Here is a 17,439-nt window from a genome sequence, read left to right as displayed (position 1 = left end):
AACACACAAATTTGACAAATGCCTCCTCAGTTCTGCTCCACCATTCTTAAAATTCACAGAAATGAGATCTGTAGGACTTCTGTTAGTGTAGAATATGCTGTTAGCTGGTAATAACAACTGTGCTGCACAGCACACACTATAGGTTGGGTATTTATGAAATACATGATAATAGGTGTTGCATTTTTATGTAGTGATTCATTTTATGTAGACTGTATAACACCCACTCACAAATAAAATGCAATAGAAAAATGGGCATTCAAATGTTAAAGGTATGACTTAAGCTCTCACAACCAAGGACAATAAAGTTGGGAAACTCATTCTGTTTTTAAATCAGACTGTTTTCTTAGGTATCTCAGCGCATGTAGTCAAAAGGACAGACCCCCACTAAGAGGATTACGTGAGCTGCTATTTGTAGATACAGTAAGATAGTTGGATATAGTATCATCAAATCTTAGTAGAGATATGTTTGACAAGAGTCTCTCTTTAATTTCTTACTTGGGACCCCCATGGTTTAATTCATTCTGTAAATTACTCTCACCTCCTTAACATCCTCAGGTGCTGACAGCCTGCAAAATAAAACGTCCCCTGTCTCAGGATGGCATACTTGCTTTGTTACTATTTAGTACATCCGCATTCATCTGCCATGCCAGATCTTTCACCATTTCCCAATGAACAGAATTGTAGCAGGAAGCTGTGCTTGTGTGGAAGCTTTGCCATGCGAGAACAGCACGGATTATTCAGAAGTATCAGCAAGTCTCCTTTCCTGTAGCCTCTCTGGTAAGAATTCAGAACTACCAAATACACCTTGAACAAGTTAGGGTGACAGCAGGTAACTGAGGTGGATGCAATATCAGTTCAGGAGAACCTGAAGGGTTTTAGTGACTTTGACTTGGATCACACCTGAACACGCTTTTAGAGGGAGAAGAGAGGCGATAAAAGTCCATCTATATGGACGTGAGCAGAACTTGTCCTTTCACTCTGGAGTCCGCCATCTTGTTTTTGGCCTTGTTTTGCACGCTTCAGCTTCCACATGTCCAGAGAGGGGAATGCAAAGGCTCTTCAGAGGCTAGTGTTCATTCTGTTCTATAGTTCAACCATCCGAGCAGGTAGTCAGTGACACCTTTTGTCATACTTGTGGTCCTTAAGATTAGTCAGAGCCTAGTAAAAGTCCACTTGAGCACTTGCTAGCCATCTTTGACTCCTACCTTTTGGGGTGGCTTGTTAATATATTTCAAGTGGAAGAAGAGGAAAAGCAGAGGGGCCAAAGAAAGAGGTATGCAAAAATATTTAATGAAGCTACATTGACAGATGATATATAACATATGTAACAGGCAGGTAGAAGCTGAACTTTCCTTCTGAAGAGCAGAGCCCTCCCTTCCCAGGCTCCCAAGTCGCCAGCCTGTTTCACCACTGAACTTCCTTGTCAGCTTTCCAGAGCACGTACAGCACTAGATAGTGTTATTATTCCACTCTTCATTGGGTGTAGTTACAGGTTGTCTATTCTGCCTTGTCAGTGAGGGTCATGTCTTCCAGAGTCCATCAAACATGCCTGACTGCACTATCATGGCTTTAAAAGACAACATAGTTGAAGCACACATTGGGGCACTCCAATTTTTCTTCTGTTACAAGAATGATGCAATGATAATGCCCAGGCTAAATTTACTGGTGTTTGCTATGTTAATGTTCTCCTGCACGTTGTTACCCTGTTGCTCTACACAAAAACTTCACAGCAAAAAGTTCTACTAAAAAAATCAGACACTTAGAAAACAGATTTGCATGGGATAATTTTCTTGTCCCTCCACTTTTGGCTTCAGACTTAGTTTTTTTTTTTTTTTAAATCCACTTTTTGGTGTCAGCTCAAGTAAATTGACAATTATCCCAGAAAGGGTGAGGCTAATTGTCCTAATTAATACAAGAGGGCCCAGGTGGGGATTGTTGGAGCTCAAGACCAGTCAGGTGGTATGGGCAAAAAGCCCTCCAACGGTTGAGACTTGCTATCATAATGGAGAAGCTGGTGATATTGAAGTCTGTAATGCTCTTGTGGTATGGTTTTATGTCTTTGATTTCTGCTTGGGTTGTTGCATAATGTATGTTTGATCTGTGGGTTTTCACGTATTACAGATGTGTGAGGGAGAGGGGTTACGATAAAGAAAAAACTTTCTTTTAAAGAAAAAAAAAGTGTTACTTTAGCACTGTAGCTCTTGTTGATCTTGAAATAGTCAGCAGTGTACTTCTGAATTGTGGAAGGATATACTAGGTTCACCTATCAGTTGGAGATGTGTGGAAGAGCTACTAGCTGAAAATTTACTTTAAAACGAGAATGAAGAATTGTGTTGTGCTTCTCCTATGCTGTAGCTATAAAACACTTGCTTTGATGATTCTTCACAAGGTATGTGAAGAGAAAATCTTTCTTTAACAGGAATTTGTTCACACAAATGGTTAATGCAGTCTTGAAATTCTTTGAAGGTTTAGTTTTTGTGTAGGGGGATGGCAGAATATTATACTTTTCTAACAAGCATATATCATTTCATTTCGATTTACACTACTCCTTGATCATCCTTCTCCAGTTTTGAACTACCTTTATGTATGTAGCTGTCACTGAAGACTCCTGTTTGCTCCCTTGCATCTGACAAAGATTCTAAACAGGGTAGATTCTGGTTGTTGACTTTAAGAGTAGATTTTAGCCCAATTTACACAGATAAGAATTGGCGTGTTATCCTATCCCAAGTGTCTGTTCAGTGAAAAACATGCAATTCTCTGTTCTTCCTATTATTTTGTTTGCCAGCAACCTGGCAAGCAAAGCTCTGTTCAAGTCCTGACCTGGCTGATGGCTATTTGAGGGCATAGAAAAAGGGGAAATAAATAGCAATTAGACTAGCCCAAAAAACACTAAATGTGTAAGGCTTTAGAGTAATAAACGGCAGTTCATTATCAAGTTCAAGGATCCTGTTGAACTAACCACTGCACCTTTTCTATAACTGGAGGGGAAAGGCCATGATCTTCGTATCTGTCTGTAGGGAAAAAGATTTTTTTCAGTCCAGGCAATATGACTGTTAAAACACGTAGGAATAGGTCAACCATGTGGTCCTATAGCCACAAGAGTCTTTTTTTCCCTTCATCGTGGTCTGGCTGTAGCATTGTTGTGTGTAACTCATGCTGATGCTAAAAGGAGTATGAATTGTACACATCTTGCACATCAGTTGTACTGTCTTTAAAAAAAAAAACTTTCTTTTCCCCCTTCCTTTGAAGTTTGAAGGCAGAACTTGCTGGTGACCCACTTTTTTTAACAGTTCTCTTAACTCACCCCTGTACTCACTTATACTTTTTTTTTCCTCTTCCACCCACTGTCTGTCTAGCCTGGTTTAAAATTTTTATATATGTACTTTTAAAAAATTGATTAGTTGGAGAGCTGCCCGTTCTTCTGCACTGTATAATAAGGATTTAAAAACTGCACACTGAATTCTGTATAGTGTAATTAAAACTGACCCAGATTTGGACCTGAGAACACCAGGACTTAGCCAAACTTGCCATGAGCTGAGTTCTGATGGCAGATGGGAGCTAATGAGGACACGCTACACTCCAGAATTTCCCAGCTGCTTGGCCCCTTTTTGTACAAACAAGGTTTGGAGTGAAGTCCCAATCCCAAGAGCATGTTTGAGCAAATGTACTGCACCCAGTGTTTTGGGAAACAGGGCAGTGCTGTCAGGCTGTTTAAGGAAAATGTTAAGGCATTCTTTCCAAAGGGCTTTTGCTGTGTATTCCAGTGTTCTGCATCTGCTATCTTCCAGCTTCCATCTTATCCTAGACTGTGTACGTCCATGTGCTTCAGACTGTGCCTGAATTTCCTCTCCTGAATTCAACTAGGGGGGACTTCCACCTTAATTTAATGGAGTGTCAAAATCCCAAAGAACTAGGTCTCCCTTCAACCTGTGGTTCTCTTCAGTGGATTCAATGTCCTGGGACTATTCAGGCAGATGTAATTGAATCAGTTTGAAGCAGCTGTAGCTGGCATCATGTGGTCTCAGATTGCTAGCACCTGCTTGGGTGGTTGTTTTTTTTTGGTGTGTGTGGTTTTTGTGTGTGTGTGTATGTTTGTTTGTTTGTTTTCCTCTCCCCATAACTCACTAGAGTGGAAGTAGTGCCAAAACCAGCATTGGTCTTGCAGCTGATAAAGCATTCCTGGTCTATATCCCGTTTCCCTTCTAGCCTGTCCACCTCATTACTGGTGCATGCAGTAATGTTGGTGATAGTGAGCAGAAACAGGTTTGTGCTTCTCCTCCAACTGCCTCCCTCCCCTTCAAGCCAATGAATACTCTGCCAATACAGACTCTTCTTCATAAGCAGTAAGACTTAATCATGCTCAGGTGTGCAGAGTGTCTGTGCACTCCTTAGAAAATTGGGCAGCCTGTGGCTTGCTGTATCAGATGCACACATCAAATTTATCTACTGCTTAGTCCAACGGTAACTGCTGGCACAGGGAAGTTACTGTTCATGTCTAACAAATGACCAAATAGTCCGGGGATGTGCTTTTCAATATTTCTGTTCCCTTCCTATAGTGTAGTGTCGGTAGGTTTTGGTTACTGTGTTGCTGCTACAGTCCAAGTTTTAATAGGGTAAGATTTCAAAGGGGACTGTGAGTCGCTTGCTTGCCTTCCTGTATCATGTGATTTATCATAAAGTTCAAATTAAACACGATGGTGCACTTGGTCAAATACAGTAACAACACACAGTGGTGTGGTTTTCAATATGATATTGCAAGATGGCATATTGAAACATTAATTTTTGTAATATATCCCTCCACTGACTTCCCCTCACTTTGTGCATAAAGTTTATGTGCCTCTCTCTCCTTTTTTTTCTTAACTCCCTGCAGCCCCACTTGAGCAGTAAGGGCTGTACCTGGATTCTTAATTCCATCTGTTTTTGTCTTCCCTGTTCTTCCCACACCTCCATTCTTGCTCTCTTCCTTCATTACTTTAGTTTCTGTTTCAAGACTGTAGTTCTGCACTTTGTCTTGAAAGGTGCTGCTCCATTGTGGGGTCCTGATAGTATGAGGAGAGTATTTCCTAATACAAGTGTAATTATGAACTCTTATTTTGTTTCTTTGGCAGTAAATATTTGGGTAGGCTTCTGTATTGCAGAAAGTATCAGCCTATTCCAGTACCTCCTCCCTTCCTCTTTTTTTTTTCCCCCACCTGTTGGGTGTTACCACTTATTCCTAGGGCTTGGACGCATGGTCATGCCTACCTTAAAAGTTGCTATTGTATGCAGTTAGAAGTCTAAAGCTGTTTCTTTCTCTCCCTTTAACCTATATCTCTTATTTATATCAAATACAAATAGATGATGTGATTTGCCTGTAGATATCTGTGATATAAGCCAAGTCTTTCCTACTTCGGAATATTCCATAGCTGAAGCATCAATCTGCAGGTCCTTTTGTTTTGGTGAGCTGAAGCACTGAAGAGTCTAGAGGCAACTTCTTTAGGGTTAGTTATGCACTTCCCTTTCAGCAGAAGTGAAAAGCCAGTTGAAATGTATAGCATGAATTGTTTCCACCCTTTCAATAACTGTATTGCAGAGCAGGTGCTCTTTATTTCTACAGCGTGGAATACTACTGTTTTAGATGTAGTAAAATTTGCTTTCAAGTTGCCTGGTGTGCTTAAGTGCAAGTAATACAAGGTGGTTTATCAGCGGCTGTGAAAGTGATGCTGCTAAACAGTTTTGATAATTTTCTAACAGAGATGCAGAAGAAGATGAAAACCAGTATTCCAATCAACCCAGAATCACTTTGACAGACCCAGTAAGGTGATGTCATCACTTGATTTTTCTCATGTGCTGTAGTAATCTGTAGTGGGGCTTGCTTTTTTTTGTTTGCACCTGTGCTCCCACTTCCTCGCTCCCTTCTGGTTACTGTCTAAAAAAAAAAGTCTACTAATAAAAACATCTGTTCATAGTGATAGCACTTACAGCTCTTTGTAGTCTGGAAGTGCTGCAACTACAAATGCTATCTACTGAACATGTCAGCCCACAATTGTAATAGGGGAAGTTAGTAATTTCTTAATTTAAGCCTTGGTAAGGACAGTGGCCCTCAAGTTTTGGGAATACTGCTGTAAAGCATTTTTGCTATAAGCAGCAACACTAATTTATTCTCCATTATTTTATTCACAACATGGAGTATTTGTCGCTTTCAGATGTTTTTGGTGCCCAGCGTTCTTGTTGAGATCGGTAGGAATAAGGAAGGGAAACTGTTCTTGAGACCACAGTGAATATAGCACCCATGGATATCTAAATAAAGAGCAATAGCAAATCAGAAAAGTGTTGTTTGTATGCAAAAATACTTGCTATTGGAGGGGGGGAGGGAAGGAGAGGACAAGCAAAGAGTAAGTATGCAAGTGTCTATCTTAGGATTTCTTGGTGCCTTTTGTAGCCAGTCAGAACAAGAAAGCATCTGCCACTCTCATGGTTGTCTTGAAAATATATATAGTTTTAGGTCAGTAGCTATTGCTAGCTGATATCTTATATTCCCAGAATGTTTTTTTCTTGTACTGAAGTTTACTTAGAAATGTAGGCGCTAAATAATTGTGAATTCTACACTAAGTACAAAAGGTACTAGAAAACCAACAGGATTTATATGAAGTCTGTGTGACAAAACTGAAGAGAAAAATAGAGAGGGTTTTTTCGTCCTGCTAACATCATGGTTATATGAGTTGTAAATTAAGACGTGTGTAATATAGTACTAAACCAACTTTTTTTTAATAACTTTAATTTTAAGGTATCAGTTTAGAGACTACACATCCTTTACTTGGATACAGTTGACTGATCAATTTTATGCCACGTATGCTAGCTTTTTGTGCTTATGGAGTAAAGCACCTTAAAAACTAAGATATATTAGTGAGTAGCACAGGAGTGTGATGGAAGGGACAACAAAGGAAGTTAATAAATTGATAATGAAGTGGGATTATAGAGGATTGAGCATGGATATTAGAACCATTTCAGACATACTTTTTAATCACTACTACTCTGCTCTGATTCTGTCTAGTGGGTTTCTAGTGGCACCACCCTGAAATGTATTGTTGAGTTTTTGGAAAAAGACCACTTGACTTTGTCACTTGTTGGCAAGCGTGTCTGCATCCTTGACAGAGGCCAGGAGGTTAAATGGATGATAGAGACAAGATTCTTCTGTTAGCCATGCAGTTGGTCCCTCTGGAAGAGTCTTAAAATACACTGACAAAAATATTTTGAAAACTTGCAGTACCGCATCTGATCTATGAACAAAGCCTTTATTTTCTGGGCTTGTCATTCCATCACTGAACTCATAAACGTATGAAATCAAGCAGTTGGTGACTGATTTAACATTGGAGTGAATATAAAAGTTAGCATATCATGCTTCTAACTAACAAATGAAAGTGTGTAAGACAGTCAAACTAATACCAGGTACAGAGGAGGAAATGCTGAGAAAAGTGAATTGGCTCTTAATCTCATGGAGTGTTTTTTGAGAAGAAACCCAGGCCTGATTCTCTCAGGTCAACCAAGAATTCCTTGACAGAAGACTGAATTATGTTGTATCCAGCATGTAACTCTTGGGCGCTTCCCAAAGCTTCAGCCGCTTCTCCCGAAATACTGTGCTCGACAACTGGACAGAAGGCTATGCCGAATTAAATTTTATTGTTCTGGTGTTCTCCATCCATTTGCAATGTGCGTAATCAGGAATTCAGCTATGTCCCAAGAAACCTGTTTAACTTAATGAGAGCAAATGGCAATGGGTGTTCCTTACTTGGGACAGCAGTGCCAACGTTTCCACTTAATTGGGACATATTTGGCTGTTTCCAGTGCTTCAAGTGGTTTTTAAACAGGTGTTTAATGGGTGCTGAGTTCTGAACTCTGCCCTTTTAATATAGAAGTTGCCAAATAAAGATCAAGAGAAATAAAAAAGATCTAATGCAGGATAAATATCTTTTATCTTTGTATACTTATTTAGCATAATCTTTACCTTAACTTGAATCACGGGTGGATGGGGAGGTGTTTCTTCTCATAATTGAGAAAGTCCATTAAATAGAACAACAGGATGTCTAACAGGGTGTCCTAATTAAAATTACCCTGTAATTTGAACAAAACATTCATTTGTATGTAGCTAAGGTTGACCTAAAACCCATCTAAATCAGGAAAATTATTATACACTTTTTTTTCCTGCTGAAAATGAAACTTAGCATTCTGCCACAAAACAGCATGATTCTGTTATTATGTAGTATTGAAGATTAAGGGTTTTCTCTTCAGTGTTTAAAAAAATAAATCATGTTTTGAGGAAAATTTTAAAATAGGTTTCTGTACTACCCCCTCCCTTTGATAGTATTCATCCATGGTTGTGTTTGTGCAGGATTTTGAAAGCAGACCCAATGCTGTTCAGTGCATGCTGTAAGCCAGTCTGAAGCCTTTGGTCGTGGCCAGTGTTCTGGTGAACTAATAAGCAACTGAGATAGCAGCTGCTTTGCAGGACTGATTGGCTTGGGCATGACTTTGGTATCTGTGACTACACAGTTTCTGACTTGCTTGGTGTGCAAGCTGGGTAATTTTGTTATCTCAGGGTGTGTGGGCCTGCATACATAATTTACGCTCTATACACAACTGGATAGATTTTACTTGTGTGTGTAAAAATGACCTATTCATGCTGTAGCTATCATGTTTTAAAATGCTGCTGTGGCAAATTGTATTTAATAAATTTTATTAAATACAAAGTGAATGTTTGGAAGAATTTGCTAGCTTCTGAAATATTGTTTATATTTAGAAGGGAATTCTCAGCATCTTTATCTTGACAGAATTGTACAAGCTGCAACTTGTTGCTACTCAGGCACAAGCTGGTGGAATCTTTTGTGCTGTACCTCTGGTTCTCCCTACTTTGCAGGCAGGTGGGGAACGGGGAAGATTTTCAAAAGCTTGTGAAGCTGGCCTGAATGTGCTGCTGATGGATTCAGCTAGAACTGCTTCACCATGGTTTTAGTGGAAAGAGAATCACACCATTGTTCCTTTTGATAATCCCACCCATAATGTGTAACGCAAAATGTAATGAGACAGCTATGTGCAAAAAAGTGGAAATTCATAAATGCCAGAATTTAATTAGGTACAAGAGGGGCTACTTTTCACTGAATTATTCTTCTGCTTACACCAACTTTATACTTTCATCTCTGCTTCAGTGGAGTACGTAACAACAAAAGAAAAGAAAGGGAAAAATCTGATGAACAATTTGCAATTTGCTTCACCTACTTTCAGTTCCAAGAAGAATTGTTAGAGTGAAGATAAAATTTGAGGCTGGTGTTGTGGTAATATACTACTTAAACCAATCAAGAGCACTCGAATAGAAAGTATTCAAATGTTGGCATCATTTAAAATTCTTAGGTTCTCCTCATTGTTTTAATGACCCTCAAAGCTGGTGTAGGCACTGTTGTAAATTGGAGAAAATAATTCATTTAATCAAACAATTGTGATGATGAGCTAATGACACTGTTGCAATTAGGTGTTAATTACAAGTATTTACCGAAGTATTTTATAGATGTATGCATATACATACATTAATGTGCATATGCATGTCTTCCAGTGGACCATTGTTTTATAGAAAGAAGTATTCAGAAACACTATAGCAAGAATATATGCCTGACTGGGTTGTACTCTTATCAGGAAGCCGTATCTTATGGGCAGCTGAAGGAAAGCAAATCTCCTGTTGGTAAACCAGCCAAGCTATCGTACTGGTCACATAACTTGAACATGTATAAAATTGTGTAACAACCTGTGCATCTGTTCTGGATTGATAGGGTAACTACAGCTCTCTTCAGAGTATATATAACGCTGCAATAAAAATAATTAGTTGTGTGGATGCCATTGCTTCAGAATCACATGTGCTGTTATATAACACTGCTTAAGAAGGTATTATTTCATTCTTGTGGAAGGAAAAAAAGCACCAGTTCTTATGTCTGATCTGATATTCTGCCCTTGAGGCCTGGTTGCAATTGAGGTAGGAAAATTCTGACTGCCTCTAGTACTGAAAAGGTTGATATTGGTTGTTGAACTAATGATCAGGTATCCACACTGATTCTTCTAGTTTTCTCAGCCACTATAATTTCCAAGATGATGAATCATCTATGGATGTTAACTGGCTGGTCAAGTTGTTCATTAGTGACTCCTCCTCCTGAAGAAATTGTGGATGATGGTGTTGGGTGATTACTTGCTGCCGTAGGATCTCTCTCATGTAGGGTTTAATTTTGTTGTTGTTGTTACATGGAGCAAACAAGCTAAGGGAGGAGATTTGGACTGCAGTGTCTTCTGTATTTACCTGAAATCCAGATTTATATCCCACAACTGCTAGGGCAGAGTGACTTCAGAAATGATGGTGCTAGAAAACTTAGATTCCACTCTAGCTGGAATTAATAGTTGTGCACTGGGAAAGCAGCAAGAGGTGCTCAATATCATAACTGCAGAGATGAAAAAGAAAATTCCTGCTCTCTATTTCCAAATGTATTTTCTGAAGTCCTTGAAGGATTTCCAGGAGCTTCTGGATGTCCTAGTAACAGTGCTTCTTAATCGTGTGTTTTATCATTTGCCGTTGGCAAGAAAGCTCAATTCTTTCCTTTTGAATGTGGGACCTTGCCTTATTGCCTCAGGGAAGCATTACTGTAATGCATGTCACTTGAGGCTAATTCAATCTGCCACTTGGAAATTGCCCCTGGTGCAGGTTGTAGCAGTGCACCATTATCTCAAGCTATTTTTCATCAAAAGTACACTGCATCTATTCTGCATGATCTGTATAGCCCGTCAGTTTACTTTAGGTTAGCATGTGAGGTGGTGGCATTTTTTTCTACCTGTAAAGCCATGATTGCTTTGGTTTCCAGCAATGTGATAGGAGCCTTTCTTCCACACCATACCAGAGCAGCCCTGGACTTCTCAAGATGTAGGTCCACAGTAGCTTAAACTGATTGACATCCAGGCCTCTCTTCTGTTCCTTCACTTGTACAGTCCTGCTGCCTCCTTAGCTCTAGCCCCAAAATGTCATGACTGGATGTTGATTTGTGGCTGGAGGTTTATTTGGCTGAAAACATATGAAAAAGGAACATTCATTCAGCTGAAAGCCCCCTGAACCAGTTACCCAGTTCTGGCTCAAGGATGGGGTCAGGCACATGTGTCCAGGAGAGAAAAAATGAGAGGGAAGGCTGAGATTGTTGCAGCTGCAATTTAAATTAGCTCAGATTGTGGTGGAACAGCACTGGTAAGGTTCTGGAAATAACAACCCAATGGTTTCAGCAATGTAAGCTGTGAGTACAGGATATGAGAGTTAAAGGAACTTTGGCTTTGGAATTTACTTTTTTCACTGTTTGCTAAAACCAGCATTTTGGTATGCATCAGAACTTCTGAAGATCACACACCTCAACCTTTCCATTCTTGAAAAAGGGAAAATGATTTGAAGGCTTGATTAATTTCTTTTATTGGGTTTGGTTGCTATATGCCATTAGAAGATGATCAGGCAGGAAGTGGTAGGCTTTTTTTTGTAAGCAGTAGGGAGTTTTCCCCTTTGAAAAACAGCTAAAACTTCATTAACATTTCAGCCAGCTTTAAATTAAAATTTGTGTCTGCAAATAATCTATAATGTATTTTGAGTGCCAGTGAGGCACATCAGGGAAGCATCAGTATGAGTTTCCTCTATGTACAGCTTGCAATGCAGATCCTTTGTCTTCTGTCACGGTGTCCCTGTGCCACTGGTGTGAGAACGCCTGCCATGTTAACCCTTGGCCTTCTGCTGGGCGTGTAAAACTGTGGCTGGGGCGAAATGAACCAAGCAGATGATTGCTGAATGCTAAATACCACACCTGCTTGGTAAACAAGCTGGCTTGGCATAGTACTTGCTACCATGCCTTGTTCCAGTAGATTTCAATAGGGCTGCCTGCACTAGAAAGGGCTATACCTGCTGTGTTTCTGTAGGACAGGTTCATATAATGTGCCGGTGATGGGTTCTTCTTTCCGCACCCCCCCCCCCCCCGACCTTCTGCTATTGAATGTCAGTATTTTGCCTTTCCAAAAACCAGGCATTACTTGGCCTTCTGAGCACAAGTCCGTGAGTATGCTGCTGAGGAGAGCTGGGTAGCGATGCTAGCTGCTGTGTAGGCCGCAACAAATGGCAGACTGTTGTGCTTCGCTGGGTTTTGCACATTTGAGGGGACATGGAAATGTGCAGCATGCAGCCTGAAATCATGTTTTTTTTTTCCTGCAAAACTTTTATGCCACTTCCACATGGATTAGAATTACACCCGTTCTCTGCATTTGGTACTCCCACTGTAAAGCCTGTGGAGAAAAAGCTTTTGCTGACGTATTGTGCTTTTGGTAGGGCCTGTATTAGAGCTTCTGCCAACTGTTTCTAAAGGTTTTTGCCTTTGTGACATCTTAAAGATCTTTTTCTCCTCTTCTTCTAGGGAACTAGGGGGCTTGATACATCCCTTGCATCCTGCATTTACTCTGACCACAGTCCCTCCCTGTTCTCACAAGTGGAGCTCTGCCCTGCTTCCCTTCCTGTTGATTCCCAGTCAGCTACATGGTAAGTTTTCATTATCTCTATACTTGATGCCACAAGGTAAAATTCTGGCAGACTCCCTCTAAAATCCATTAGCACTGGGCATTGAGGGCAGACCACTTCATGCCCATCAAAGATCATTCAGTCCTGTTCCAGGCTGACAGTAAGGAAAGGAAGATAGTATTGAATTAGCATTGGAGCTGAACTTCAGCATAGATTGTTATAGGAATAAAATATGAAGTAAAATATGTGACAGAATTAAATCCATCAGTTCTAATAAAGGAAACAGAAGAAAGCAAAGAAATCTTGGACCCTTAAATCCCATTAACCAGGCCAGAGAGAGAATGTGTTAAAAGGGAGCTGCACTGTATCTTTTTTCATTGTTTGATGAAATAATCTTTTTCACCCTTTAAGTGGTGTGTTTAAAAATCCTGGTATTTCTGAAACAAAGAGAATACACAGCCACTGAGCTAGCTGGATTTTATACCTTCCTTTTCTGAGTATTGTCCTTCAGTACAATACCGAGCCATTTCTTTGTTCTCACAAGCTAGCAGTTAAATTGTATGTAAATGTATGCAAATTAGATGCTGTCTAATAAAGAGAGTCATTAGATGGAAGAAATATTTAGTTGGGGGGGGGAGGAGAAAAGAAAGCAGGTGTATTTTGCAATAGAAAATGTAAGATTGCAAAAAACCCTCAAACTTTGGGTGAGGGCTTTTTGTAAAGCCATTAAAATATTTTCTAGAAGACTTGCCCTACTCTTGGTCCTTTCTTCTCTGTGTTTTTGTATGTATACTTCTTTGATCTTAAAACTCACACTGGCTGTTCTATGTATATATATGTATTTGAAATGACACAAATACTGTGTTCATAAATATTTGATTCCTTTAAATCATACAGCTATGCATTTACATGCATGTACTTTGTATTAGGGTGTATTTTTGCTTACTGAGTGTATACAGGTGGAGTCCATGTGGTAAATTTTATATTCACGGATTGATTTATTCATCATATGCCCTGAGTGTCTGCCTTATGCTCACTAAATCATCTTCCTTCATTTTATCAACCTCCTCCTCAACAATTTTAAAGTATTTTTTCCACATTGTTCACTAAATCTCAATGCCAGGTATGTTTCCATTCTTTGGTGGAATTTTCTACTAGGTAATCCCTTTTGAAGTATGAACCTGATTCAAGCCTAAAACAGCAGTGACTTTTCTAAACATGAAGTTGCAGCTTGGAGCATTAAAATGTTGGGAATGTGAAGCTGTGTGTCCTTAAAGGCTGGAGAACCCACACCTGTGGGTGGAGCTCTCAGCATCCATGTAGGCTCTGAAAGGCTTAAAATTGATGAATCTTATGCTCTTGCCACTTTTAAGGAGATAAATTTTAAGACTTCAATCTCTGCACCTTAGAATCTGTAGCTCTGATCTGTCCAGTCTTCTGTTTGAGTGGATTAGTATACGCAGACAACATGGCTCAATTATTTTGAAGTTGGTATTGTATTTTGTTTCTGATGGTCAGTTGTCATGGTTCAGGCAAGCAAGCTCATAACTATACTTTGGCATATTTTTTTCAGTTCCCGTTTTGCAAGTCTGGAAGTCTAAAGACATATATGTATATGTGTATAAATGTATGTATATAAAAACAATGTTTAAATATTTACACACAAAGCCAAGGGATTGGCTTCCTTCCCAGAATTACTGGAACTACCTTCCCCAGGAACATTTGGACTTGAAAAATCTCTACAGCAACACTTTTCAGAAACTAAACAACTTGTGAAAAGAGGAACTAGCTCTGCACCCTTTGCTGTTCGTATGGGTTCTTTTGCTTGGGGTGATGGAGAGGCCCCTGTGCATGAGTAATACATTTCCAGTTAATTATGACAAGATGCTCTTTTATTACTCTTTCCCCCCCACAGTTTCTCATTGGTTTATTTTATGAGAGAACATTTATGAGAGAAACTATAGCACAATGGGGAATTTTTGTCATTGTTCTAGGACAGGTCTATTCAATGTGCTGCATCTGAGCCACATACGGTCCAGAGGCAGCAATTCCTGTCTAGACAGCTGCAGGGCAGATGGGCTGATCACTCAGAAGGAGCTTGACTCCCTGGTTGCTCCATGTCCCAACCGTGCTTGCTGAGCCATCAGCAGAGGAGCTGCAATGTGTGTCTGCTACATGATGGGAAATATAGGCAAGGTCATTGTAAGTATACAATGGAGGGTGGGTTGGCAGTGGATGTTCTTGAAGGAGAATGCCTTCATTCTATTCAAATTATTCTTCAACATTCAAGGTATTCTGGAAGGAGAGTACCTCAGACAGAAGATGTAAGGTGAGGATTGCTCTAGTGGGAATACAAGAAGAATCTGAGCTGTAATATGAAGATTCTGGAGAAAGATAAGATTAATAAAGTAAGGGGAAACACAGGGTATTGTGGTGAGTGGGAGGTATGAGGCAACATCAGTAAACAGAAAATGTTAATGGTTTACCCACTCACTTGGGGGGCGCCGCTCTTCTAGGCTGTCTGGCATTGCATGTCCTAGGAGAGTTGAGCCACTAGTGATACAAATATTTAACACTCTTTCATGCAGTGTGCAGCCTATAGGCACAACTTCAGCCACGTCTCAAAATCTGAAGAATTTGTGTTAATCCTGAAACACCAATTGGGATGTTTGTACAGGAGCCTAGCAGTCAAGGACAGTGCTTTGTCTTGCAACGTGTTCTTGAGCAGGGCACCAAATGCAGACATGCAGACAAGACTATGTTCAAATGGGGGAAGAAAGATGCAGGGTTAAAGGCAGGAGCCTGATTAACTGTATGTTGCTCTCCAAACTTCCTGTGTTCAGGGCAGGCAGAGAATTCAGTATGTACTTTTTGAGGATACATGTGTTAATACCTTGGCCATCTTTACAAAAAGGGTAATACAGCTTTTCTGTGCTCAAAATATATTGCAGGGATATATGCATAAAAGGATGTGGGGTGTCCATATCCTGTGATAATGAATCCAAAAGCATTACTGCAGAAAGATGTGGGAATAAGACCAGCTGTCCATCTAGTGTGACATCTTCCTATTAAATATCTTCAGCTACAACAGAGGGGGCAAAAGAAATGCTAAGTTGTAATGTGAAACAACCAATATTTTCATCCGTGATCTGAAAATAAGTGAGAATTTTTTTAACTTCTATTTCTCAGGAGCTTGTTCATCTTTTAAAAAAAAAAGTTTTAAATAAAATATGCTGCACTAAACTACTCCTAGAGCTAACGAACAGGCAATGGGACTAGCAGCTTTTGCTATTACCTACTGCTTATTATTGTTATTATTATTATTTCTTTTTAATTATGCAAAGTGCTAATCAGTTTGATTATGCACAGTGCTAATCAGGTTAATTATGCAAAGTGCTAATCAGTTGTTCTCTAAGCACACGAGGAGAGCAGAGGTGCTGGCAGTGAATGGTGGTTCTAGATGGGGGTAGTCACGGCAGTCATTCCTTATTAAAAGAGGAGTAGGTGAGATGACAGGGGTTTTTGCTTCCATTAAAAAAATAAATAAAAAAAGAAAAAGCCATGAGAGTGATAGTTCTGGTGGGGTAATGTCTTCTTTCACAGCAAGGCAGACTTTTTTTTCCAAGTTGGCTCATGCTGTTGGATAATTTCTGTAGGAGTTTGAGTGCACTGATTTGGGCAAATATATTACAGAGGGGTCTTGTAATGGATGGGGTAGGAGTGTGCCCCCACTTGAGAAACTGAGATGCATAACCAGAAAAATAACAAATTAAAGGAGTTTGTTCAGTATAATGAACAGTCAACTTTTAGACACCGGTAAGTAGAATACTGATAATGTAGCATGAATAACAGTTGATCATATGTTTGTATGGTTGAAGGTACTTTGTGAGCATTCAAATTGTATTTCTTTCAGTGTGATACCTTTATAAGTAGCAGGAACGTAGGGTGCCTTATCAGTGGAACGTATGTTAGGCTGCACTTTCTCTTCCTCTTTAGTGCTAAATTACAAATTAGAATTTTGCATTCATGGGAAACAGGATCTGTTCTCAATAAGCTGTGTTCTTCTGACAATTACTGAAGATTCAGTGTGTCTATTTTGCTGTGCTCAGTGTCTAATATCTAACCAGTATTCCTTATTTGATTATGTTTCAGTGTTGGTGTGGGATACATAAGTACCACTTTTTACAGTTAGTAATGGAGATGACATTCCCAGAGCAGAGAGCTACTTGCTCGTAAAAGTCTTGGGAGGATCTTAAGAGATTTTTAAAGTCATTAAAACAAAAGACTAGTCCTGTGTAAGGCCTATAGTGGTAGAAGGTTATTGCATAAATAGTGCAAAAAAAGTTTTCCTTGGAAAAATTAATCATTGCAGGTGGTTACCTAGGGGATGTCATGGCAAACTTTGAATTATATTTAAGGTAGGAAGTAAGGCATCATTATAACTTACACGAAAGCCTGAAATTTAATAGTATTGCCTTCTCAGCATTGTGATTACTCCACAAGACATTGGCCCTCAAACCAAGTTTGCTTTACTACCAAGTGTGCTGGCACAAACTCATCTGGTTTCAAAAATTTGTTACGGTTTTAGAAAGCTAAACCAATGGTCCATCATCAATTCCAGTGCTTTAAACCTGGAATAGACGAGTATATGATCTAAAAACCCTAAGTGAAAGGGAGGTGCACCAGAAACCAGGGTCCTGAGAGTGCGGATGCTTTTCCCTCAAATCAGAATCCTCTGAAGTTAATCCAAAGCTTCCTATAAGCTGATGGTTAATCAGATAACTGCTATCCTAGGTGCTGCTCCAGAAAAGCTCAGTCTGTGTTCCTCAGATCTGAATTTGACCTGAAGTAGTACAGTCCACAAACTGTTTCCACAGAATTGCTATTCTGCTTTC

At 39.6% G+C, this 17,439-nt stretch overlaps 1 protein-coding gene across 37 annotated transcripts in view; it reads left to right on the top strand.

The window, feature by feature from the left end:
* The window catches only part of ZBTB20 (zinc finger and BTB domain containing 20), a 478,527-nt gene that overhangs the window by 83,601 nt on the left and 377,487 nt on the right, over window positions 1-17,439 (top strand). For 35 of the 37 annotated variants that reach the window (XR_005823591.1, XR_005823599.1, XR_005823600.1 and 32 more), the window contains one exon: window positions 12,444-12,565. The gene's annotated coding sequence lies outside the window, so the exon portion shown is untranslated. The other 2 variants (XM_040570954.1, XM_040570937.1) reach the window with 2 other exon arrangements.

This window comes from Cygnus olor, chromosome 1 (genome assembly GCF_009769625.2).
Source record: "Cygnus olor isolate bCygOlo1 chromosome 1, bCygOlo1.pri.v2, whole genome shotgun sequence".
In the NCBI taxonomy this organism is placed as follows: Eukaryota; Metazoa; Chordata; class Aves; order Anseriformes; family Anatidae; genus Cygnus; species Cygnus olor.
The sequence above is the reverse complement of the archived record's forward strand: the minus strand, read 5'-3'. Positions and strand labels throughout refer to the sequence as shown.